Source organism: Hemitrygon akajei, chromosome 8 (genome assembly GCF_048418815.1).
Source record: "Hemitrygon akajei chromosome 8, sHemAka1.3, whole genome shotgun sequence".
NCBI classification, from domain to species: Eukaryota; Metazoa; Chordata; class Chondrichthyes; order Myliobatiformes; family Dasyatidae; genus Hemitrygon; species Hemitrygon akajei.
Window position 1 is genome coordinate 101323322 of NC_133131.1, and position 26584 is coordinate 101349905.

Below are 26584 nucleotides of genomic sequence, written 5' to 3' on the forward strand. Positions count from 1 at the left end.
CAACACAGAGCCTGTGTACAAGAAAGGCCAGAGTTGCCTCTACTTCCTGAGGAGTCTGAAGTCCTTTGGAGTATGCAGGCCTCTCCTTTACATGTTCTACCAGTCTGTTGTCGCCAGTACAATCTTCTATGCGGTGGTGTGCTGGGGCAATGGCATCAATGCGGTTAATGCCAACAGACTCAATAAACTGATTAGAAAGGCTGGCTCTGTTATAGGAGTCAAACTGGACACACTGGAGGTTGTGGTAGAACAAATGACCCTATGGAAAATCCTGTCAATCCTAGACAATGCTTCTCACCCTCTGCATGTCACCTTGGCTGAACAGAGGATCACTTTTAGTGATAGACTAGAACAACTGTGAAGTTCCAAAGAGCGTTATATGAGGTCATTCTTACCCTTGGCCATTAGGCTCTATAATGAGTCAACCCACAGCCAGGGAAGTGATGACCCCCACCCCCTCCTGTTAGACTGTTTGAGGTAACTTATTGTTATTCTTTCTACTTCTCTTCTAATACGTATATCTGTGCACTTGTAATGCTACTGAGACACTCTAATTTCCTTTGGGATCAACAAACTCTCTATCTAATCAGCAAACTTCCTGGTTTTTGGCCTTATGATGGAAGGAAGGTCATTGATGAAGGAGATGAAGATTGTATGGCCTAGGACATTCTCCTGAGGATCTCCAACAATGACACCCATTTTCCCTTGTGTGAGATGTTATGCAATCCCTTGGAGTACATTGATTATGGGTCTTTGATGTCACCCTTAGTCAAACAGTTCATTGATATCAAGGGCTGTCATGCTCACCTCACCTCCGAAAACCATCTCACCTCAACTCTGAAGTTTGGTTTATGTTTCGATTAAGACAGAGATGAGATCTTGAGTCAAACAGGCCTGGCAAGAATATACTGGGCATTGGTGATGCAACTTTGCTAATGACTGACAGCAGAATAGTAATTAGAGACTAAATAAGTAGACAGGATTTTTCCTGCCTTTTTGTGAACTAGACATGGCTGGGTTGATACAATTTTGTTGGGTAGGTACCAATGTTGAAATTGTGCTGTAAAAGCTTTGCTAGAGATACACTATTTCTGGAGTGGAGGTCGTTATTACAATGTCGGGTTTGTTGCCTAGTCCAATTGTCTTTGCTATAGCCAGAGTTCTTAGCTGTTTTTTATATAAGACATAATATTAGGCCATTCAGCCCATCAAGTTTTCTCTGCCATTTCATCATAACTAATTCATTGTCATCTCAACCCCATTCTCCTGCCTTCTTCCAGTAACCTTTGACACCCTGACTATCCACAAACCTATCATCCTCTGCTTTAAATACACTCAATGACTTAGTCTCCACAGGTTTCCAGTATAATGTGGAGTAAACCTAATTGGCTGGAGCCTGGCTTTTGTAACATTGTGGATCTCAGGAAGAAGCCAAGATAGATCATCTATTCATCCCTTCTGGCTGAAATTGGATTGACTGCTTTAGCCTGTTCTCTAGCACTGACTGTGTGAATTTTATTAGCAATATTACTCACTATATTTTCCCATCTACTGCAATATAAGGAGACTTGATAGAAGTGTACAAAATGATAAGAGGCATAGATAGAGTGGATAGCCAGAGACTTCTTCCCAGGGTGAAAATGGCTAATACGAGGGGACATAATTTTAAGGTGTTTGGAGGAAAGTATAGGGGAGATGTCAGAGATAAAATCTTTACACAGACGTGATAAGTGCATGAAATGCCCTGCAGATACAGTAGGGGCTTTTAAGATAGGCACATGGATGACAGAAAAATGGAGAGCTATGTAGGAGGGAGGGGTTAGATTGATCATAGATTAGGTTAAAAGATCAACTCAGCATTTAAGGCAGAAAGGCCTTTACTGTGCTGTAATATTCTATGTTCTATAACATGATGATGGTAATTCTAGCATAATATCAATATTAAGAAATCTAGTATTTTTCTAGTGAGACATACATATGGTTCTTATTTTTTTGCCTGTAGTTACGAAACATTATTGTCTGATTACTCCACCTCTATAATTGTAAAACATGTTTTTGTTGCAGCAATAAAATTTAATATTTTGATTCCCTAGGATATCCAAAATCAACTAGAACAGTGGTCCCCAGCCACCGGGCTGCTTGGGGACCACTGAACTAGAAGGTTTCAGAAATGAACATTCAGATGAATCAGAAGGATAAAAAAAGGTAAAAGTTTCGAGTAGGGCACTTCAGCAGATTTGTCAATTGAGCATATTCATATTTAAGACTTTGTTGAAGACTCAGATTATGACTAGTTGGGGAAGGGATGATGGAACCAAGTTTGGGGGGTGGGGAGGGAACAGGACAGTTGAACAAATAGATAAGTAAACTTGCCAAATGGGTGAACAAGTGTAAGAGGAGAACATGGGGAATATGGATTTCCTGGAATTGGAAAATTGGGAGTTGAAATTGGAAATGATTTAGTATTGTCATATGGATCAAGATACAGTGAAAAGCTTGTCTTGTCCATACAGATGAAATCATTACACAGTGCATTGAGATTGTACAAGGTAAAACAATAGCAGATTGCAGAATAAAATGTCACAGTACAGCGGAAGTAAGATCATGATGTTGAGCCTGTTTTTTCATATCAGGGAAACATTTCATGCCTTTGAACAGTGGAGTAGAGGCTATCCTTAATGTCTTCAGGCTCTTATATATTTTGCCTGATTGGAGGGGGGGGGGCGGAAGAGAGAATGTTTGGGGTCATGGATTATGCTGGTTACTTTACTGAGGCAGCAAGATGTTTAGACAGAGTCAAAGGAAGGGAGGCTGGTTTCTAAACTGCATCCATATCCCTCTGCAGTTTCTTGTGAATATGCTGAGAAGCTGCCATCCTGAGACATGATGCATCTGGAGAGGATGGTTTCCATGATGCATTGATAGAACAGTGACATGTCTAAGTTTCTTTAGAAGTAAAGTCATTGGTTAGTCTTCTCGGCCATGTGGTTGGACCAGGACAGGCTATTGGTGGTATTCAATTGTAGGAAAAATTCAGTTTTCCTACAATTGAGTTTTCAACTATTCAAGCTGAATATGAGATGTTGTTCTTCTAGTTTGCATTTTGGTGATGCTGGAGAAAGATGAGTACAAACAGGTTGGTTTGGGAGTGAGAAGGTATGTTCAAGTGACATGCAACTGGATGGTCAAGATGTCCATTGTGGGCAAAGCATAGAAGCTCATCGAAACAATCACCGAACCCAGGCTTGGTTTCGCCTATGTAAACACAGGCACATTGTGAGCACTGAACGTAGTAGACCAGGTTGGAAGGAGGTCAAGTGAATCTCTGCCTTATAAACATCATCCCCTCCCCACCTGGATCCATCTATTAACTACCAGCCTCAATGCCTACAACTCCCAGCACCCCCCACCACTCAAACATCCTGGATTGCCATATACTGGCATCTGTCCTCTTTCTCCCACTCCTACTGCAGGACCTCAACCTATAACTTTGATTTACATCCTTTTCCCCCACGGATACTGCTTGGCCCACTGAGGTTTTTTTCAGCATCCTGTTTATTCATATTTTTTCCAGACTCCAGTCTCTGCAGTCAGTTTTGATTTCATTGGCCAGGTAGTTGACACAATGAGTTAATTTTCTAAAACATCTTTGTTTTAGGAAGAGTTCCATTAGATTTTTTAGAACAGCAAATGCTTTCCTTTATTCAAAAAGGGGGACAGAAAGTAAGAAACTATTGACCAATTAGCTTAACAACTGACATAGAAAAAATGCCGCAAATTATCATTAAAGATGTTAAGAGCAGAACTTAAAAAGTCAAGGCAATCAGATAATGCCAACTGGGATTTGTGAAATGGAAATTACATTTAATCAATGCATTGCAGTTCTATGGATAATGGGGATCTGATGGATAACTGCTTGTGCATTTCCAAAAGGGGCTGCAACAAGAAATCTTATGGAGAATAAAAGCTCATGCAGTAGGAGGTGGCATGTTGAGGTGCCGAAGAGATTGGCTGACCACTAGGAAGCATAGAACACAAACAGGTTATTTTCTGAAAGTCAGCATATATCGAGCGGTATGTCACTGGGGTTAGTGATGGAGTATCAACTTTTTGAGAGTTTACATATTACATTAACTCCTCAGTTGAAGTTACTTGTGCTGAACAGAAGGCAAGAAAGGGAAACTATCAGAAAGACAGAATACTGTAAAATCTTGACTTTAACGAGAAAGCTCTAAAGCAAAGAGAAAAAAAAGGAGGGAGAATGGATTGAAATTGCACGATGAAACATCTGAACCACTGGTTTAGACAGATCTAAGGTAAAGTAACTCTGATGATAATCATGGTTTTGAAGTAGGCTTCAGGCTGATGGGCTGCTAAAACATACGCAACTTAACGCAACCAATGCTGTGAGAAGAGCTAAACGTAAAAATATGAATATTCTTCCAGTAGTTCTGGGCAATCTTTACTAAATCTGATGAGATCAGATCACTGACGTGGCCATCTCTTGTCATTTGCCAGAGTAAGAATTGGAGCAATGAAGAAGGAATGGAACGGCCTTTGGGGTTTTAATTGGACAGGCACACTTCCATCGCATTGACAGTCAGTACAAGCATGATTTTGATTCCTCTACTGCTTCACTTGAAGGAACAAGTGGACTGATAGTGTTAGCAAAATCACCCCAAGTTAGTTCAAAGTAAATGGCAGGAAGATAAACCGTTATCGAAATAGAAGTCTTAAGTCCAAAAAGCATTAAATATCCAGTGGTGCTGCAGAAAACTAAATGCGTAGATTATGGTCACATTTCATAGCCACCTGGTCAGCTGCTTCAACATTGACACACCGATACAAAGGCCAATTTCAACGCCTTACATTTACTGGAAGCATGTGATCATCTGGGCCTCAGTTTCCTGTCTATGCAACTGGACGGCATTGAACAAAGAGAAATTTTATCAACAATTCCAAATGCTGACCCCAATCAGTCCCATTGTTTAAAACCAGATATCACTATTAAAAATTACTGTTCAAATTTAAACTCAAATTAGCTATGAAAATGACACATTTTACAGAAGACATTAATAAAGTAATTAAAACCAGAAATTTTAACTGAACTGATGCCCATCCAGTTATTTTCTTTTGTGATCCAAATCAATATAGAAGATCAGAACTTAATTTGGTAGTGTTGGTGAGTCTTTTGGAAGCTTTAATGTATATTAAAATTCAACATTTCCTCCTCCTTGTTCTCCATGTGAGAAGTTTCATCAAGTTTGTTTACCATACTGTGGTGACCTTTAGCTGTCTTATGAAGGATCACATAAGTGACTATCTTGGACATTAACAATTCATCTGCACCTCATCCTTTTGCTTGATGATGTCTGCCGCAATTATCTTGGGAAAAGAACTTGAAACCCAGTTATGCCCTGGACTTTCATTGGAAGTAGGCCTAACAAATGGCTTCGGGCAAATCCCCTTCGCAGTCACCTGTGCATAAGACTTTCTTTAAACACTTCTAGCTTCATTCATTTTTGCTGGGTTAAATATTGGATACAGAATTTTCAAATGTATCTCTATTATTGGGAACAGTAATTTATGATCTGTATTGAGCAATTCAACAAAGGGAAATTACTGGAAATACAGATGTCTGCACACAGAAAAGTGCAAATATAGTTTTTATAACAGATGGTGGGAATCTAATATTTACAATCTATTTCACTCTTATTGATTTTTAATAACACTGCACAGTATTTCCTGTGGATACTAATAGCTCTAAAATAGACATTACTGCCTTACTCTCTCTCTCCAATTTCTGCATGGTAACACATGTTTCTTTCCTTTATGTGCTTAAATGGTTTGAAACAGCTTCCTAAGAAACAGAGTGTAATAAGGGTTTGCAATTAACAGACATGTTGACTAGCTGAGTGCATCATATATTACTGTGCACTGAAGTAACATCTCAAAAATAGGAATCTTGTGTGAAACAATTTTGAAGTAAATGAAATACACCAAGGCTCAAGCGACATTTATTATTGTAAATCCTGCAGTGTAAGGAAAAGCCTAATTAAACCAGTTAGTGGTTTCACACAACTGAATATCAGCCTCAACTTAAAATAATGTTTTTGATAGTCATAGAATTCTACAGCATGGTATGGCCCAACTCATCCATGCTAACCAACTTGCCACCTAAACCAATATAATTTCCCTGCATTTAACCTGTATCCCTCTAAACCTTTCCTATCTATGTACCCATACAAATGTCTTTTAAACATTGTAATGGTACCCAAGTCTAAAACTTCCAGTGGTGGTTAATTCCACATACCCACCACCTTCTGTATGAAAAATTTGCCCTTTAGATCCACTTTAACATTTTCCCTTCTCACCTTAAATCCATGCCCTCTACCAAGATTTAGCGTTTTAGACTTCCTTACCCTGGCAAAAAGACTGTGTTCATTCACTTTATCTATGCCTATCACATCTTATATACCTCAATAAGGTTACCCCTCTGCCTCCTTCTCAAATTCCTCAGGCCTGAAGCTCCTGGATGTGGGTCCATAAGTAAATGCATTTTTCCAGTATGCAAATGAAGTGTCCATCCTTTGTATCTGAATCAAAACATTGTATGTAGCTGATAATGAATGGTATCAAAGCAGTTTTGATACAGTTCTCACCTGATGTTGGCAAAAATCATACACCAGCACTTTGGGGTATATATGTTTTGTCAGAAAATTAGATGAAAAGAAAAATAAACCCAGCAAGTAGAATCCTGATGTACAACAGTCACAATGAATGGTTTAAAACTCCTGAAATAGAATCTGATAAACTTGACTTTCATAGGTTTATCTTCTCACATTTTTCTGTGCTGTCAATCAATGCATTTTAGAGAAAACTCATGCCTTCTTAGATATGGGGCCAAACTGTAAGGACAGATACACTAGCACTGGAGAGTGTTCAGAGGAGATTTACGAGAATAATTCCAGGAAAGAAAGGATTAACATATTAGAAGTGTTTGATGGCTCTGGGCATTTAGTCGAGCTCCCTGCAAATTAGAGTTTAGAAAATTAAGAGTGGTTGTCATTGAAACCTACCAAATATTGAAAGGTTTAGAGAGAGTGAACGTGGAGAGGATGTTTCCAATAGTAGGAGCTCTAGGACCAGTGGGCACAGCGTCAGAATAGAAGGCCTTCCCTTTAGAATAGAGACGAGGAAGAATTTCTTTAGCCAGATGGTGATGAATCTGTGGAATTCATTGCCACAGGTGGGTATGAAGATGGCCCAACTCATTGGGTATATTTAAAGCAGAAGTTGATAACTTCTTGATTAGTAAGTGCATGAAAGGTTACAGGGAGAAGGCAGAACAGGTTGAGGGAAAATAAGTCAGCCATGATCAAATGATGAAGCAGACTCGATACGCGAAATAACCTAATTCTTCTCCTATGCCTTATGGTTTTATGGAGACATCGCAGCCTATCTCGACTCTCCTTGTATGTCAAGCCCTCATGTCCTAGTAACATCCTCGTGAATACTTTTTGCATTCTTTCCAGATTAATGACATCCTTCCTAATGCTAGGCCACCAGAGCTGTACACAATATTCTAAGTGGTAACATGGTGTCTCTACTCCTGTCCTTAATGTCCTGACCAATGAAAGCAAATGTGCCCTGTCCACCTATTTTGTCACTTTCAGGGAACAATGCACTTATACCCATGAGTGTTGCTATTCTACAACACCATTATCCAGGATCCTGCCCTTTACTGTACAAGCCCTGCCCTGTTTCAATACAAAACCTTGCGTGTTTAAATTAAATTCTGTCCGCCATTCCTTGGTCTACTCTGAGTTGAGTTAAAACCTGTGGTAATCTTAAATCAGAATACAATTTAATATCACCGACATGAGTCATGAAATTGGTTAACTTTGTGGCAGCAGTACAATGGAATACATGATAAATAAATAGATAGATAAATCAATCAATAAACAAATCAATCGATAAATAAGTAGACTGTGGTAAGTATATATATGTATATTAAATAGTTAAATTAAAAATAGTGTAAAACAGAAATTAAAAAATAGTGAAGCAGTTTTAAATAACAACACAAAATGCTGGCAGAACTCAGCAGGCCAGATACATCTATGGGAGGAGGTAGTGACGACGTTTCGGGCCGAAACCCTTCAGGAGTGAAGCAGTGTTCATGGGTTCAATGTCCATTTAGGAATTGGATGGCAGAGGGGAAGAAGCTGTTCCTGAATCAGTGAGTGTGTGCCTTCAGGCTTCTGTACCTTTCTCCTGACAGTAACAATGAGAAGAGGGCATGTCCTGGGTGATGGGGGTCCTTAATAATAGATGCCACTTTCTGAGGCACCACTCCTTGAAGATGTCTTGGATACTACAGAGGCTAGAACCCAAGATGGAGCTGACTAATTTTGCAACTTTCTGTTGCTTCTTATTATGCTGTGCAGTAGTCCTGCCCCAACCCCTCATACCAGACAGTGATGCAGCTTTTCAGAATTCTCGCCACAATATATCTGTAGAAGTTTCTGAGTACTTTAGGTGACAAAACAAATATCCCAAAACTCCTAATGAAATATAGCCACCGTCTTGCCTTCTTTATAGCTGCATCAATATGTTGGGATCAGGTTAGATCCTCAGAGATCTTGACACCCAGGAACTTGAAACTGCTCACTCTCTCTACTTCTGATCCCTCTATGAGGATTGGTATGTGTTCCTTCATCTTACCCTTCCCGAAGTCCACAATCAGCTCTTTAGTCTTGCTGACGTTGAGTGCAAGTTTGTTGCAGCAACACCACTCAACTAGCTGGTACATCTTTTTCCTGTACACCCTCTCATACCATCTGAGACTCTGCAAACAATGGTTGTATCATCAGCAAATTTATAGGTGGCATTTGAACTATGCCTAGCCCCACAGTCATAATCTTCTTCACCCTCCACTACACCACCAATTTGTTCTGCAAGCTTACTAACACTTCCATTTACATTTTGTCCAGATCATTAATGTAGATGACAAACAACAGCTCACCAACCTGCAGTTACTTGACTTGATTTTGCAGCCCTTCTTAAATAAAGGAACTATGCTAGCCACCCTACAATGTTCTGGCACCTCACCCATTGCCAACTATGATACTTCCCGGTCACCCGCCAGATTTTTCCCCACTGATGCACCATCAATAACTCTCGGAGACGGGAAGTGAACGATAGGCTTTTATTAGCAGCAAAAAGGGACCACGATATCTCGGAGACTGAGGGAGGAGCAGTGCCTCAATCGCCTTTATACAGGGGTCTGTGGGAGGAGCCACAGGAGCAGTCGGGCGTGTCCAGACAGGTATACATAGTTTACCACACCCACCCTCCCACAGTATCCTAGTTATGAAGAAAAACTAATTTGAACTACACAGGTCAACCATGCACCGCGATGTTCCTTTAAAAAAATGAAACATATTCTAAACATTGTTTTAGCAGTTTATTAAGAACCTACCTAGATACCGGAGTGGTCATTTAATTATATCATTTCTGATCTGTAGCTTAACTCAATCTAACTGTTTTAGCTAAATTATTCTTAATCCTTTACATAATAAGCTTTCAAACTCAGTTTATACAACTTCAGTTGACCTTGCCTTATAAGTTTCTTGTTGGATTCAGTCCCAGCTTTCCACCACTCTTTACATGGAGTGCTTTCTGGCGTCAGCCTGAAACAGCCCGGCTGCAGTTTTAAGCTTATGTTTCCTTGTTTTGGTTTCTCCTGCCAGAGAAAATAGTTTCTCACTGTGTAACCTTCTAAAGACTTAAACATCTCAATTCATCACCCTCTAATCTTCAAGTCTGAAGAAATATAAGCCCTACTTATGATTTAGCCACTTCTGCATTTAAAGTGTATGCTGCCTTTAACTTATCTATGCAATTATCTTGTACTTGTTACTTTCAGAGGTTATGAGTTTATCTTTTGCTGCTCAAAAAAATGTTCCAATTTGCAATTCCCCAACGGTAAATTCAGATGCAGAAATCATTAGGGTAGAAGGAAACATTTTCATGTAACTTGCCTGTGCAATTGCTGAATTTATGCGTTCCAACTGCTTTTAGCAGTTAGATTTTCACCGTTCTGAAAATTTATAAAAAGATAAATTAACTATTTTCACTTGGTGTTGCAAAGATGGGTGTAGGGGAGATGGTGAAAAAATGTTAAAATTAAGCTTTTGCATTTTGTGATTTTAATTTACACCCGTAACTTTCAAAATAATCGCTCAAAGGTTGCCATTGGCACAACTATAAGGTTAATAAGAATCGTTGTGATTTGCCCAAAGACCACAATGACTTCAGGCTAAGGCAATCCACAATTAAATGTAGAAACTGATAAGTCACAGACAGAGGTGCACAACACTTTACAAAATCTGCATTTACCTGTCCTGGCATATACAAAGCAAATCTCACATAGCAAGTTAATTCACATCATTCCAGTGTAACAGCCGGATCAATGATGATCTCTGAAACCTCTATGTTCTATTCGATGTGTGGAATTCTTGCAGATATTTGTTGTCAGTAAATTCTTTAAAATTAGTATTATTTTACTTCACCCTCTTGTGTCTCTAAATCCAGTCTTTTGTTCCTTTTCATTTAATACCTAATCAGCCACAGGACAGCCACCCCAGTACATAGTAACTTAATTAGAAGATTAAGGAAGAAAATACAAGAAACTTGTGCCTTTGTAGTTGCACACCAAAAGTCCAGTATGAGACTGAGGTAGTACAGGATTGGAGTTACCAAGTTATGAAGCCATAGAGCTGTATGGCATAGAAACAGCCTGAATTCATCCCGTATGTCTTGCTGATACTAGTACCTGTGAAGAAGCCTACTAAATGTCATTACTGTTCCTGTCTTCACCACCTCTTCTGGCAGTTCATTCTAGATATCAACTATTCTTTGTGTTAAAAAAAAGTCCTCCCCTGATGTCCTTTAAATATTCTCCCTCTCACCTTAAACATATACATTCTACTTTTAGAATCCCTACCATGCAAAACAGACACTGGCTAATTACCCTATCTATACCCCTCATAGACACTTCCCGGAAGAAGGCAATAACTAATTACTTCTGTAGAAAAATTTGTCAGGAACAATCATAGTCATGAGAGCATGATCACCTACATCATATGACAAAACACATAATGATGATACCTCTCATGATTTTATGTACCTTATATACCTTCATACATCATAAGTTTAATTTGTAAGTGAGCTCTCTCAAGCAAGCATAAAAGATCAACTGACATACTTAGAAGAACTAGCAGTTATCTTCAGTGACCTCATTGATATGTCCCTTGTTTAACATTACCAAGATAGATAAGGATATGATTGCACTGGAGAGGGTGCAGAAAAGATACTCTGAGAAGTTGTCTTTGATAAACAGTTATGAAAAGGGTCTGGATAGGCTGTGGTTCTTTTCCTTGGAACAGAGAAGGCTGAGGAGGGACCTGACTGAGGTATTCAAAATTATGATAAGGTTCAAATAAGGAAACTTTTCCCCATAGCAGAGATGTTTAAAACTAGAGGGTGCAGGTTTAGTGTAAAAGAGTAGGTGGTTTAGATAGACTCTGGTGAATAACACTTTCACCAGGGTGTGGTTGGATGCTTAATCTGCATTGTCTGGATGTGTGGTTGAGGCATCTAGACAAGCACTTGAATTGCAAATCTTCAATGACTTTGGACCAAACGCTGGCATATGTAATTAGTGGAGGTCAGTATAATTAAAACAAAAACTGGGGATGCTGGAAACCTGAAATAAAAAGATAAAAAGTGGAAGCTCTCAGCCTTGTAAGGCACGTTAATATCTAGCCTATCCCTGAGGTAGAAACAGAGATCCAGAAAGAGAAGGAAAAGTCAGAAAGGATCCGTGAGGTGGTGAGAACAAATTGGAAGCCGAAAGCAAATGTTTTAGGTGTGCATGAGTGCAGGAAGCAGCAGCAATGCGGAGATCAATGTGGTTGAGAATGTAGACCAAAATAAAAACTGTTCCACACATGCATCCAACAAAACAACAGGCATAGCTTGTGCCTAAACCCGAAACCATAAATATTTCTCCCTCCACAGCTGTTGCTTGTCCTGCTAATTGTTTGCAGTATTTACTGTTGTTAGAGCAAGAAGGTACATCGTGGTTGGCATCATGCGCTGTGTGATTCTATCACCTTATTGTCTACCTGTATTGCACTCTCTCTGAAGTCGTTACACTTTATTCTGCATTCTGTTATTGTTTTACCTTGTATACCTCAAAGTACGGTGAAATGAATTGACCTGTCTGAATAGTATGTATGACAAGCTTTTCACTCTGCATCAATAAATCTAACAATAATAAACCAATTTCAATATACTGATAGTTAATCAAATGTACATAATTGGTTTTGAAGTGGTTTAAAATGAACGTACAGAGCTTCAGTACTTGGGAAGGGAACCAACATTGTCAAAAGCTGCACATAAAAGATGTTGACAACATTTACCACTTGAATGAATTTTAGAGATAACAAAAAAATATAAATGCATATTTTTATTAGTGGAATACTTTAACTCCTGAGGATTCTGTTGTGAACTATTTTCAGGCACATCGCAAAGTGGAGAACATGCAAGGACGTAAGCCATTGGTGAAATGGCCAAAGTCTAACAGCAAGGAGTGGGAAACCATCAATGCAGTTGTGAGCCTGGTCTTAAGTGGCATCAAGGGATCAGCAGAAAAGAAGTTGGAGAAGATGGGTGACCTGATCTACAGCTACGGAAAGGAGAAATTTAGAGTGAAGGAACAAGTCAGCAGGAAAGATATGTCTCCTCCCCCCAAATCCATCGTCTCCAGGAAATCCAACGACTTGTTAAAGAAAGAAGAGGCCTGAGGAAGTCGTGGAAAAAAGCAACAGCAGAAGAAAGGGAGGGCATCAACCTCCTTCAAGAGGACCTAAAACAGAGGCTCTCGAAGCCACGCAGAGCAGAGAATTTAAAGAAATGATGCAAAAAGAAGGAAAAAGCTAGAACAGACTTCTACAAAGACCCCTTTAAATATGTGAAAGGCGTTTTCAGAAAAGAGAAAAGCGGATCCCTGAAAGCATCAAAAGAGGAGGTTGAAAGATATCTCAGAACCACCCACACTGATGAGCTAAAAGATGAACCGATATTGTCCCAGCTGACATCCCACCAATCTCACCCCACAACATCTGTTTAACATCAGCCCTCCCAAGCTGAGTGAGGTAAAAAAGGCAGTGAAGAAGGCAAGATTGGCATCAGCACCAGGCCCTAACGGTGTTCCGTATCGTGCTTACAAGAACACCCCGGATGTTCTGAGATTCCTCTGGAGAGACATAAGGGTTGCGTGGGAAAAGCAAGTGATCTCCAAAGCCTGGAGAAGAGCAGGGGGAGTTCTGATCCCAAAAGAAAAGAATTCATCCACCATTGAACAGTTTCACCAAATAAACCTTCTGAACATAGAAGGCAAGATCTTTTTCAGTGTGTTGGCGCAAAGACTTACAAAATATCTGAAACAAAACCATTTCATTGACACGTCATTCCAAAAGGCTGGCATAGCAGACTTCTCGGGATGCCTTGAACATACCAGTGTCATATGGCATCAAATGCCTACAGCTAAGAAAGAAGGAAAGGATCTGCATGTCTTGTTCCTCGACCTGGCCAACACCTATGGATCAGTTCCTCATTCCCTACTGTGGACTGCTTTTGAATTCTTTCAGGTGCCTGCAACAATAACAAATCTGGTAAAACACTACTTCCAGGATCTGCAAGTTTGTCTCACAACATCAGACTTCACCACAGTTTGGCAACCACTGGAAGTAGGCATCATGGTGGGGTGCACCATCTCCCCATTGGCCCTCACTATGGCAATGGAGCTCATTATCAGAGCATCAAAATGGGTTGCGGGAGGAAAACGGCTACAGTTTGGTCAATGGTTACCACCGATACGAGCCTATATGGACGATATAACAATGCTGATGACAACTGTCCCCTGCACCAAGAGACTTCTGCAAAAGCTTCATCAAAACAGCACATGGGTGAGGATGAAGATCAAGCCCAGTAAGCACAGAAGCATCTCCATTGTCAAAGGTCAAGTCACGGATCAAAGATTTCATATTGATGGATCACCTGTCCCAACTGTTTCAGAAATGCCAGTGAAGAGCTTGGGTCAATGGTATGATGCTAAGCTCAAGGACACCGAGCAGTTTAAACAACTCAAAAAGGATACCATCACGTACATAGCTCACATCAACAAGACCTTGCTGCCAGGAAAACTCAAGCTGTGGTGCTTCCAGTTCGGCATACTCCCAAGACTCATGTGGCCTTTAACAGTGTATGAAATCTCCATCAACAAGGCGGAAAAGCTCAAAAGAGTGATCAGCACACATGTGAAACAGTGGCTTGGACTTCCACAACATGTAAGTCCTGATGGAATGTATGGGAACGGCAAATTGGAATTACCAATTACAAGTCTTGTAGAAGAATACAAATGCACCAAAACAAGGTTGGTCATTACCCTCACTGAATCTGAAGATACTGTTATTCGAACAGCGGCCCCCCCCCCCCCCCCCGTATGGCAATGGGGAGGAAGTGGACCTCATATGAAGCCGTTCAGAGTGCTAGGTCTGCTCTTCATTTCAGGGATGTGGTTGGCCAAGTCCAACATGGGAGAGCCGGTCTCGGGCTCGTCCCAAAGGCTCCTCAATGGTACAAGGCAACATCAGTGCAGAAGAGATGGCTCGTGGTAAGGAGACAGGAGGAGGCAGAGTGATACACCAGAGCCGTTCCAATGGCCAAGCAGGGCCAATGGACTAATTGGGAGAGCCTGGAAAAGTGGAAACTCAGTTGGCGTGACATCTGGGAGATGGAGGGATCTCGGCTAAGTTTTGCCATCAGAGCCACTTATGACCTCCTACCAACACCTCAAAATCTGAACCAGTGGTGGGGAGAAGACCCCACTTGCTCTCTTTGTCAAGCACCTGGATCACTAAGGCACATTTTAACAGGATGCACCACGAGCCTCAGCCAGGGGCGGTATACTTGGTGGCATAACCAAGTTCTCAGACAGCTGGCATCAATCTTGGAACAGAGGCAAACCACCGTAAATGCTCTCCCACAAACATCGACAGGAAATATCCGCATTACACAATTTGTACCAGCAGGCCAACCTCCAGAGCACCAAGTAACATCAAAGGATATAAACATTCTGCTTGTTGCTCGGGATTGGAAAATGGACGTGAACTTGGAGAAAGAGGTTGTGTTTCCCCCAGATATTGCGACTACAACACTCCAGCCAGACATAGTCCTGTGTTCCACAACAGCCAAGCTGGCATATGTTGTGGAATTGACAGTACCATGGGAAGATGGCGTTGAAGAAGCTTATGAGAGGAAAAAGACCAGGTACTCTGAGCTGGCAACTGAAGCTGCTCAGAACGGCTGGAAAACCAAAATATCCCCTATAGAAGTGGGATACAGGGGATTCATTGCTACATCTACGACCAGTCTATTGAAGAAAGTGGGGGTGAGGGGTGTCTCCCTTCAACAAGCAATCAAGTCCTTGTCAAATGCAGCAAAAGAAAGCAGTAATTGGATTTGGTTTAAAAGGAAAGACAACAACTGGGCTACAAGATGAAGACAGGAGGGTACGGAACTGAGGGGGGTGTATCTGGGATGCCAGGTAGCACCATTGAGCCCTCTGGAGACGTCGTGGGCTTATCAACGAAACATCAAAGAAGGAGGGTGCCCACCTGATGACCCCGATGACGTAGCTACCCTCCTCATCACCACTCCAAGCCTGTTGCCAACATCAAGAGTGCCAACTTTATCATTGGGTTTGAAACATCAAGTCCTAGTAGCTCTTCTAATCTACTTCATTGAATGAATACATTGTTTACAGATTGATTTCACTTTGCAAAACTTTCAAAGTGCCCGACCTACATTTGCCTGGATTTAACCTGGAACTGGAAGAGCTGATACATTTTGAACCAATGTTAATAAAAAGCTTGGTTAGGGAAGATGGGAGACTTTATTGTAGAAAAACTGAAATTTGCAGAATCTCATTGTCATTTGCTAGTTGCAGAATTAATCTTCAAACACCTCTGTTCAAGCCTGGTTTGCACAAGTGATGCTGAAGCACTGGGACAGTTTTGTAATGCAATATGCAAAACATTGCCGTGGTGCTGTTTCAATTTTTTTCTGTTTGCAGTATGTGATAGGTCAATGTAATTTCCATACCGACGGAAGGATGGCCTGCGACATGCAAAGCATTCCATAAGCCTGCATAACAGTTACTCTTTCCCTCGTCTATCCTGATTGTAACCCGACATAATACTGTGGACTAACTATGCAAATCACTGCGTAATAGATCTGTTCACTACCAAGCTGCATGTTGAACTGAGGTATTTCCACTGGAAAATGTGATTAAATGGAGTCTTCATTTCGCAATAGATGATTTAAGTTTTGATGCATGATAACAGTTATAAATTTAGTGGAAGTAACTGCCAAGGGCACTTTCCATGTCGTGTCACCACTGCTGTGGCCACATCCTGCATGTGCCACAAGATTTTTCTTTGTTCTGAAAATGTTTAGTACGGGACAGACGACAGGAACTAGCAGTTATCTCTCACTCCTCTTCAAAACCCACCACCCTGCCTATTCATGTCTAGCAGCACAGCACCTATCCAACTTGTTCCACTGTGACTCACCTTTAACCTATTGAGAAAGAATGTAAATATGTTGGCTCACATGATAAATCCAGACACATGGGTGTAAGTCTGATCACAACCTGTAAAATCAGTCATGGTAACAATTGCCATTGTTAATTAACTTCCAACAAAGCTTACACATGCATAAAGGCTGCTTCCTTTGATTCCTTGGAGAACTGCGCACAACATTCCTTACCTTCTGACATCTTGCTTTAGCTTCATTTATATAAAAAAATGTTAAGGAGCCTCCACTGCTCTATATTTCCTTCTAATGTAATACTGTTATATTAAGCACTAATTTTTTCATGCATATTACATTTTCTGTCATTTATTTTGAACACTCCCTTTGAAAAAGAATGCTATTTGCCTGAGCAGCGACGCACAAAAGGCATATCTGATCTATTTTCTCTCCAGATAGTGTAAGCATAGAGTGCACTAAATGTGCTTGGTGTACAGTAGCTCTGTCTGGATATTGAGGTTGAAAAGTTGTGACTTACAGCGTTATGGGTCAAGTGTGGGAAGACTGAATTAGGCTGTGTGGCTCCTTATGACACACTCCTCATGATGGGCTGAATTGTGTCCATCTGTCTTGTAATTTTTCTTCTATTTTATGATCTCCTATGGGCCAGCATAAGAGTTCTATTCAGCCTTTGACCTCTCTTTGAGGAAAGAATTTGATCACAAAGCTCCTAAATTTAGCTGAAATAGTGTGAGTTAGTGAACCACTAATCTATTCTTATGCATCAACAAAAAAAAAGGTAGTTTTCTCATTTCCATTTCTCTAACAGTCAAGTCCTACACGTACTTTTTCATAACTAGACCAAGAGCCCTACCATCCCCATCTTTTACTTCAGTCTGATTTATGAATGAATTTGAGCCAAAGATCTGGCATGGTCTTATTGAGTGATGATAGTACACAGATGAGGGCTGAATAGCCTGTTCCTGATCCTATTTCCTCGATTCACAAGAGGACTTTTGGAACAGAGCTGTCCCCAACTTGAGTTTTTTCCCCTTTTGATATGCAGCGAATACAGTGCTCAGGATGTATTGCTCTAGACAGTCTTGGAGATACATTTCTCTGGTCCAGCGGTTGTTGTATATTGGTTGTTCTGACTGAAAGGCAAATCCAGCAGCTTCACCTAAAGCTAATGTAGTACATTTCATTCACCCTGCTGTAGTCATTTGGATTGAAACATAGACATAGAAACATAGAAAGCCTACAGCATTATACAGGCCCTTCAGCCCACAAAGCTGTGCCGAACATATCCTTACTTTCAAAATTACCTAGGGTTACCCATAGCCCTCTATTTTTCTAAGCTCTATGTACTTATCTAGGAGTCTCTTTAAAGACCCTATTGTATCCACCTCGACCACCGTTGCCGGCAGCCCATTCCATGCACTCACCCACTCTCTACCTAAAAAACTTACCCCTGATATTTCATCCGTACCTACTTCTAAGCACCTTAAAACTGCCCTCTCGTATAAAAAGAGAGCAGACGGTAAGTTGCTCAGGACAGTTTGGCAGGCTTCCTGTGTCCAGATACACCTGGAAGACATCATGCAGTCTACTTGCCTCATCGTTGCACTCGTCTGTCCTACCTCCTTCTCTTCAGCTCACTACATCAACAGGCAAAAGATCCATCATGGACTTGGAGATCAGACAAATTAGGAGTAAATTTCTAAGCTGCTCTGATAATCATGCCTTGAAAGGGAATAACACCTTTATTTTTCAAAAGACTTTTTTACATTGGGTACCAGTGCTAATATTGAAATTGCTCTCAATTTGAAGATCACACAGGGCTCTTTTCATGTGCCACAGAGATTCATTTGGATGGCTCTTAAGCAAGGGTGGCTTCTAACCAGAGGATCTGTGGTGTAAGAATCAGTGATAATAGACAATAGACAATAGGTGCAGAAGTAGACCATTCGGCCCCTCGAGCCTGCACCACCATTTTGAGATCATGGCTGATCAACTGTAAAGAAACTGAATTCAAACCCTCTCATCAAAACCTGTGGCTTCAGTTCATCATTGACAATTATCCTTGACATTCCAAACAGTGAGGAAGAGTTTTTGCAATTTCATAAAATGGATAATTCTATAAGTATCTAATTGAAATTTACTAAATCGTTCTGAGAAAGGTGCAGTTTCAGTGCTCGGCTATGTCTAACCAAAGTGCAGGGTGACATAATTAGGAGAGATGTACATTATTCACAACCTCCGAAATTGAGCTGGGGTTTCAATTTAAGAGCCTGGTCTGACATGATGATGGTATGACATAAAGATTTGATAGTGCACTTTTTGGTGCTTAGGTCTTGGAGTTCAATAAGATGTGTTGTGGGTTTCATAAAGCATAAAATGCCTCACTTTGTTTTATTTGTAAAAACATACATTGGTGACCCCAATGCCTTAGGATGATTCCAGAGTTATTGAAAATGTTGCCCAATGCATTTGCTTTGAAACTGCTGGAGGTTTGGGAGCAAAACGCCCTCACTTGGTTTCTGCGAGAAATCACCACCGATAACACCAAATTTTACTTTGTGGTGGTGTCGCTCACCCCATGACCACCTGCTGGGATACTGTCAGGTCTAAGAAGTCGATAACTGAGAGAGATAATTTATAGGAATGAGCAATATTGACAAAATGGACAAACTGATTTTAAAGAATCTAAGTGGTATTAATCATTGCTCAACAGGAAGATGAATTTTCATAAGATTATGGTTTTACAATATTCTAAAGACTTAGCCTCTACAGCTGCTTGTGGCAGAGAATTCCATAGATTCACCACTCTCTGGCTAAAGAACTTCCCTCTCATCTCCATTCTAAAAGGATGCCCCTCTATTCTGAGGCTGTGTCCTCTGGTCTTAGACTCCCCTACCATCAGCAAACATCCTTTTCAGATCAAGGCTTTTAACCACTCGATATGGTTCAATGAGGTCACCCCTCGCTCTTCTGAATTCCAGTGAAAACAAGCCCAGGGCTCTCTGGATGACAAGCCATTCAATCTTGGATTCACAAAAGTCCTACAAAAGTTAGTTGATTTGGCCCACTACATCACAGATAAAGCCCTCCCAACCATTGGGCACATCGACATGAAACGTTCCCGTAGAAATGCAGCATCCGTCATCAAAGATCCTCACCACCCAGGCCGTGCTCTTTTCTTGCTGCTGCCATCAGGTAGAAGGTACAGGTGCCCCAGGACTCATGCCACCAGGTTCAAGAACAGTTACTACCCCTCAACCATCAGGCTCTTGATACAAAGGAGATAACTACACTCATTATGTTTCTGGTTCTCCCACAACCAGTGGTCTCACCTTAATGACTGTCTTGTAATTTCATGCACTTTCATTTCATGTTATTTCCTGCTTGTTATTTATTGTTATTTATTTATATTTGCATTTGCCCAGTTTGTTGTTCATTGTTCCTGTTTGCATTTACTATTCTATAAATATGCTAAGTATGCCTGTAGGAAAATGAACCTCAGGGTTGTAGGTGGTGACACGTCTGTGCTCTGATAATAAGTTTTTCTTTGAACTTTGAGAAGGCACAGGGTTAGTGTAAATGAGTGCTTGGTGGATCATGTGGACTCAATTTGTCAAGCTTCCAAGCTCTGTGGTTCAAAAACTCTGTAAAACACTTCTAGAAAATGTAATTAGGGTCACCAGCAGACAAAAATGGTGCAACAAGAGAGATTGCAAATGTGACAAATCTGGAACAAGAAATATAGACTGCTGGAGGAACTCAGCAAGTCGAACAGCATCCGTGGAGGCAGAAGGATTTCAACCCAACACTCCAACTATTTCCTTGCCTCAGTAGATGTTGCTCGACCTGCTGTGCTCCTCCTGAAATTTCTTCTGTTGTTCATAACAAAAGAGATTTTCTTTAGAACTCAGTTATTCTGTAAGACTGTACTCTTCTCATCAAGCAGAACTTTCAAATGCCTGAAAGAACATAGCATAAGACTCACAAACTACTTCTATCCCACTCTTATAGGTTCACTTTATTTGTCACATGTACATCAAAACATCAACTCGTACAGTGAAATGCATGACAATAATGAACCAATTTACCAAGAATTATTTCTAATTTGGAGTGAGGTACAAAATGCTGAAGGACCGAGACTCTTCATCAGTTAATTCTTTATTCCTCTCCATAGCTGCTGCCTGACCTGCTAAGTTGCTTGACCAATTTGTGTGTGTTACTTTGGATTTCCAGTATCTGCAGAATTTCTTGTGTTTATGATTTATAGTATAACTGATGTTGGGAGTGGCCTTGCTATTCTCTGCTCTTTCCCAGTGTCTGCCATGTGGTCCTGGCTGTAGGGGCCAGTGCTTTGGAAGCAACATTTGCTGTGGGCAGGAGATTGCTTGCTACTTTGGAACTTCTGAGACGTTGTGGTGCCAGAAGGGAGTCTACCTGCCCTCACCCTGTGGACCCTGAGGCAGGGTCTGTGGCAGGAATGGTGGAAAATGTGTCACATCAGGAATCTGCTGCACGTCTGGTGAGAGGCTCACCCTTTATCACACACGGTTTGAAAGAACGTGACAATTTCAAAACAATCTTAGCTGTCAAGTTGAAAGAAATGTATGGTCAGTTTTGTCCTACACGTCAAGCATGCTATGGATACAACTGGAAATCTGTCATATTAGAGCATAGAACATAGAACAGTACAGCAGAATACAGGCCCTACAGCCCATCATATTGTACTGACCTCTTAACCTATGGAGGAGGTAGGGAAGTTCCTCAATGAATAATTTGCTTCAGTATTCATCAGTGAGGGGACCCTTGTTGAATGTGAGTTCAGCATAGAATGGGCTGATTTGCTGGAAGTACTGAGAATTTTATGATAAATAACTCCCTGGGATAAGACAGGATATACCCCAGGTTAGCACAAGAAGTGATGGAAAAGATTGTTGTGTCTTTGACTTTGTCAATGTCAGTTCCTGAAGAATGGACGGTGGCAAATGTCATTCCTCTGTTCAAGAAAAGTAATGGGGTTAATCCTGGGAATCATACACCAGTGAGCCTTACGTCAGTGGTGGGCAAACTATTGGAGAGGATGATTAGAGACAGTGTTGATAAGAATTTGGATAAGCATAACCTGATTAGAGATAGTCAACATGGCTTTGTGAAGGGCAACTCATGCCTCACGAGTCTGATTGGCTTTTTTTGAGGAATTGATAACAAAAATTGATGAAGGTTGAACATTGGATATGGTGCATGAACGTTAGCAAAGCATTTGACAGGGTACCCTGTGGTAGGCTTACTCAGAAAGTTTGGAGGCATGTGATCCAGGATAACTTGGCTGCATGAAATGCTTGTAAACTCTGTCACTAAGAATCCTCTCCAGTAGTTTACCCAAGATTGATGTAATCAATCACTGGTCCATAATTCCTAGGATTATCCCTGATACCTGTCTTGAACAAAGCAATAACATATGCAACCCTGAAGTTTTCCAAAATCATCACCAATTGTAGAGCAATCTCTTCCTCTGGTAACCTGTAGTCTGGTCCTGGGGACTTGTCTATCCAAATGATTTTCAAAAGTTCCAAAACATATTCTTTCTTAATTTCAACATGTTCCAGCATATTAGCTTGTTCTACACTGATCTCACAGTTGTCAGGGTTCCTCTCACTGCTGAATACTGAATCAGAGTACTCATTCAGGTCTTCCCCGACCACACTAATCGCATTCTCCCTCTTACTGTGATTTGCTGTTTATCGCACGTCACCCGAGCCGAAAAGCTGAAATTACTCGGACAACGCTGGAAACGCTCAGCAAGTAGAAGGAGAATCAGAGCGAACTCTTCAGGTCCATGACACTTTGTCTTTGGATCTGAAACATTGACTCTATTCTCAGGCCACAGGTGCGGCCTGACCTGCTGGTTTTCCCATCATTTTACTGTTCTCGCTAGAAGTTAGGAAGCTTGTTCAGAAACACACTCCTTCCTTCTTTGTTTTGTCTTAACTTGCGGCATTTCATTGGAGATACCACTCTTGATCTTAACTACACTGCCTTGGACTTCATAGTGGATGAGCCAAGAGTTTATCTCTTGATTAGTGAATTATTTAATTCATATTTATATTTGCACTGTTAGTTTTCTGAATGTGAGTTGTTTGTCAGTCTTTGTGTGAAATTTTTCATTGATTCGATTGTAACCTTTTGTTTTGCTGTGAATGCCTGCATGAAGATGAATCTCAGGGTTGTGTATGCACATCGATAAAACATTTATTTTGAACTTAGAACTTCAGAGTTCATCCCAAGAAAACTTTGGACAGATTTTTTCTTCACTTTGAACCTGGGAGTAAAGTGGGGAGGAAATACAGGCTAAGCAGAGGACTCAGGTCTGCTGTCTTTCCCATAGAGAGCCTGACTCTCTCATGAAGTAATGGTGACAGTCTACTCCTGGGTGAGCTTGGATATGAACTCATGATTGCTTTAACTTACGGTGAAGGCAGAGAATGGATCAGTCGTTCCTAGGTCACATCTAGGAGAGGCTTAGTCTGTTTTGTCTGGTGGAAAGCAAGCTAAATGGGGACATGGTTGAGGTATATAATATTATGAGAGGTATAGACAGGGTCCAAGTAGCTGTTTGCATGTGATATGGCTACACCCCAGTACACCGTATCGACAGGCAGGCTAAACCAGGTGAGGGCAGCCAAGGAGCCTCATGTCCCTGTGACATACAAAGACATCTTTGGTGGACTGGAAGGATGAGATCAACAGTGAGATCTAACGCCAGGAAGGCAGTTCTGCAATGCTTCATGGAGAGCAGAAAGCACAATATTGCACAGAAGACGTCAAAGACATCTATAACAACCAAGGAAGAGTCCTGTTGTGATGAGGACTCATACCACTGGACCCAGACTTCCAAGGCTGAGAGAGTGGAACAGCCCCAGTACAATGACTTTTCCACTTTTAAAAGCTCTTCCACACAGGTTTCTTCATGCAATTCGCATTAGATGAACAGCACAAATCTAACTATCGTTGTCAGATACAACAGACAAACAGATCAATTGATCAATCAATAAGGGTGCAGGAGATGGTTTCCCACACCAGAGGTAAGTAAAACCAGAGGATGTAAATCTGAGGTCACATGTTAATGATCCAGAGTGGATTTGTAAGCACTGGGAAGTATGGATAATGTATGAGGAATATTTGATGGATCTGGGCCCTTTCAGAGAATGAGGGATGGGGGGAATCTTGTTGAAACCTTTCAAATATTGAAAGGCCTGGGTAGAGTGGATAGAGTGTACAGAGTGGATACGGAGAGAATGTTTCCAATAGTTGGGGAGTCTAGGACCAAAGGCACAGGCTTAGAATACAATGATGTCCCTTTAGAACAGAGATGAGGAAGATTATTTTTTAGCCATAAAGAGGGTGATGAATCTGTGGAATTCACTTCAACAGACAGCTCTGGAGACTAAGTCTGGGATAGAGGTGTAGGCAGAGTCACTGCCGGTATTTACAAAACATCCCGAAGAGAACTTGAATTGCCGAGACAGTGGAGGCTACATGTCGGGTGATGGAAAATGGGATTAACACAGAAGGCTCAATGTGGATGAGATGGGCCAAAAGGCCTATTTCCATGCTGTATGACTCTGTGAATATTCACATAATGGATAGATAAATCATCTGTCGGCCCTGACGTTGACCCAGTAACAGGGCAATCTGAACAAGTACATGGATAAGATTCACAATCAGTCAAAATTCAAAGTGTGTTTTGGAAGTTTGGTACTTGAACTTGAGTTAATGAATCTGTTCAATTGTTGGAATTACAGATGTTTAACAATGCACAAAGTTAAAGAAATGGAGGTAAATCAACTCACCATCACAGTCTCTGCTTGATTTTCATCTCCAATGCCGCTTATAGATACAAAAACGTTGAATTCTTTGGGCTTTGGAAAACTCAGGGTTAACAATCAGCAGGAGAACCACCAGGAAGACAAGTGTTTTTTGGAAGGCCATTGTCTGGTAGAAGAGATCCCATTTTTGAGAGCTCTGGGAAAGAGAACAGAAAGACATTGAAACCTTACAGATATTGAAATACCTAGATAGAGCTGATGTAGAGAGGACGTTTCCTGTGGTGGGCGAGTCTAGAACCAGAGGGCACAGCCTCGGAGTAGAAGGATGTCCCTTTAGAACAGGGGTGAGGAGGAATCTTGTGAGCCAGGGCAGGTCAATCTATGAACTTCATTGCCACAGATGGCTGTGAAGGTGAAGTAACATTCTTCATTGGACACATTCTTCATTAATAAGGTTGTCAAAGGTTCCAGGGTGAAGGGAGGTGAATGGGTTTGAGAGCGATAATAAATCAGCCAAGATGCAATGGTGAAGCAGACTCGATGGGCCCGGATGGCCTGATTCTGCTCCTATGACTTCTGGAAGCTACAAATCAAGAAGTAGAATATTTCTGACACCTGAGGATACAGGTGAACTGAATACAGACATATTATTGTATCACAACAAAGATTTATCTTTGGAGAGCTGGGTCAGCAAACCAGCTCAGTTTGAAAGCCATTGCTGTATTCTTGTAGTTTAAGTAGAGCATGTTCAATTACAGCCAACATTATATTTGTGTGGCATTCAGTTCCCATACTTGTACAATCAGATACCTCTCTGAAGATGTTTGGTTATCCGCAACAGTACAATGTCTGGTAGCCTTTTGGAATGTAAAGACTGCTTTAGGACACTTTTCCACTGTGGATAGAATAATATCAAAAATGTGATTCTCTTTTTAATGATGGTGTTTTAGTTTCTATTCCATGTGAGCTGCAAGCTCCTCTCCTGCTGAGCATGCTGAGCTTGTTTATATAATTTATCATGTTGTATTCCATTTCCCTGACGTTGCTTCTGTGCTGAGTTCTTAACAGTTGTGCCACCCTTTCTCTAAGGCAATAGGGTGGGTCTGAGGCCCAATCCCAAATCCAGGCAGCTATTTCAATGCAGTACTGAGGGAATCCAGACTGAGATGTTACACCTCTTGGGAGATTTCCATGTTCCCGGGGATGGGTATGCAAGTTCTCCCTAGTGTTCAATCCTTTACCTTTCAATCAATGTCATTATCAAACACATTGTCATAACATCTCTGCCTGTGGGAGATTGGCTTACCAGAAACCATGTATTTCAAAAATACATCACTAACAGAGAAATGGTTCAGGACAGCCCAAGCAGAGCACTATGCACTCAATGGCCAGTTTGTCAGGGACACCTGTGCATCTCATTACGCTCGCTAATGCCAATACCTCATTCTCCAACTGTGAGGCAGCAACTTAATGCACAGAAGCATGCAGGCATGGTCAAGAGTATTCAGATGTTGTTCACACCAAACATCAGCATTGGAGAGAAGTGTGATCTTAGTGACTTGGACCGTGGAATGATCATTGGTGCCAGACAGGCTGGTTTGAGTTTCTCAGAAACTGCTGAGATTTTCATGCGCAACAGTTCTCAGAGTTTACAGAGAATGGTGTGAGAAACAAAAAAACAACATCTGATCAGTAGCCATTCTTTGGGTGAAAACATTTGTTTATGAATGAAGTCAGAGGAGAATGACCAGACTGGTTAAGCTGACAGGAAGGTGATATTAAGTCAAATAACCACACGTTACATCAGTGATGTGCAGAAGAACATCTCTGAGCATACTGCATGTCAAAACTAATTTAACACAATTGTCTGCTTGTGTAGTTTAGGAAGCAGTAATGACTGATGATATTGTAACAAAATTGCTCATTCTGTAAAATCTTATATGCAATCTGATATTTACCTTGAATTAAGAAATAGCAGCTTGTAAATTGCAAAGGATTTAACCTACAGCTATGAAGTGACAGTCAAGCATGTCTGTTTGCTATGACAATGCTTTGAGAACTAAGCAGAACATAGAACA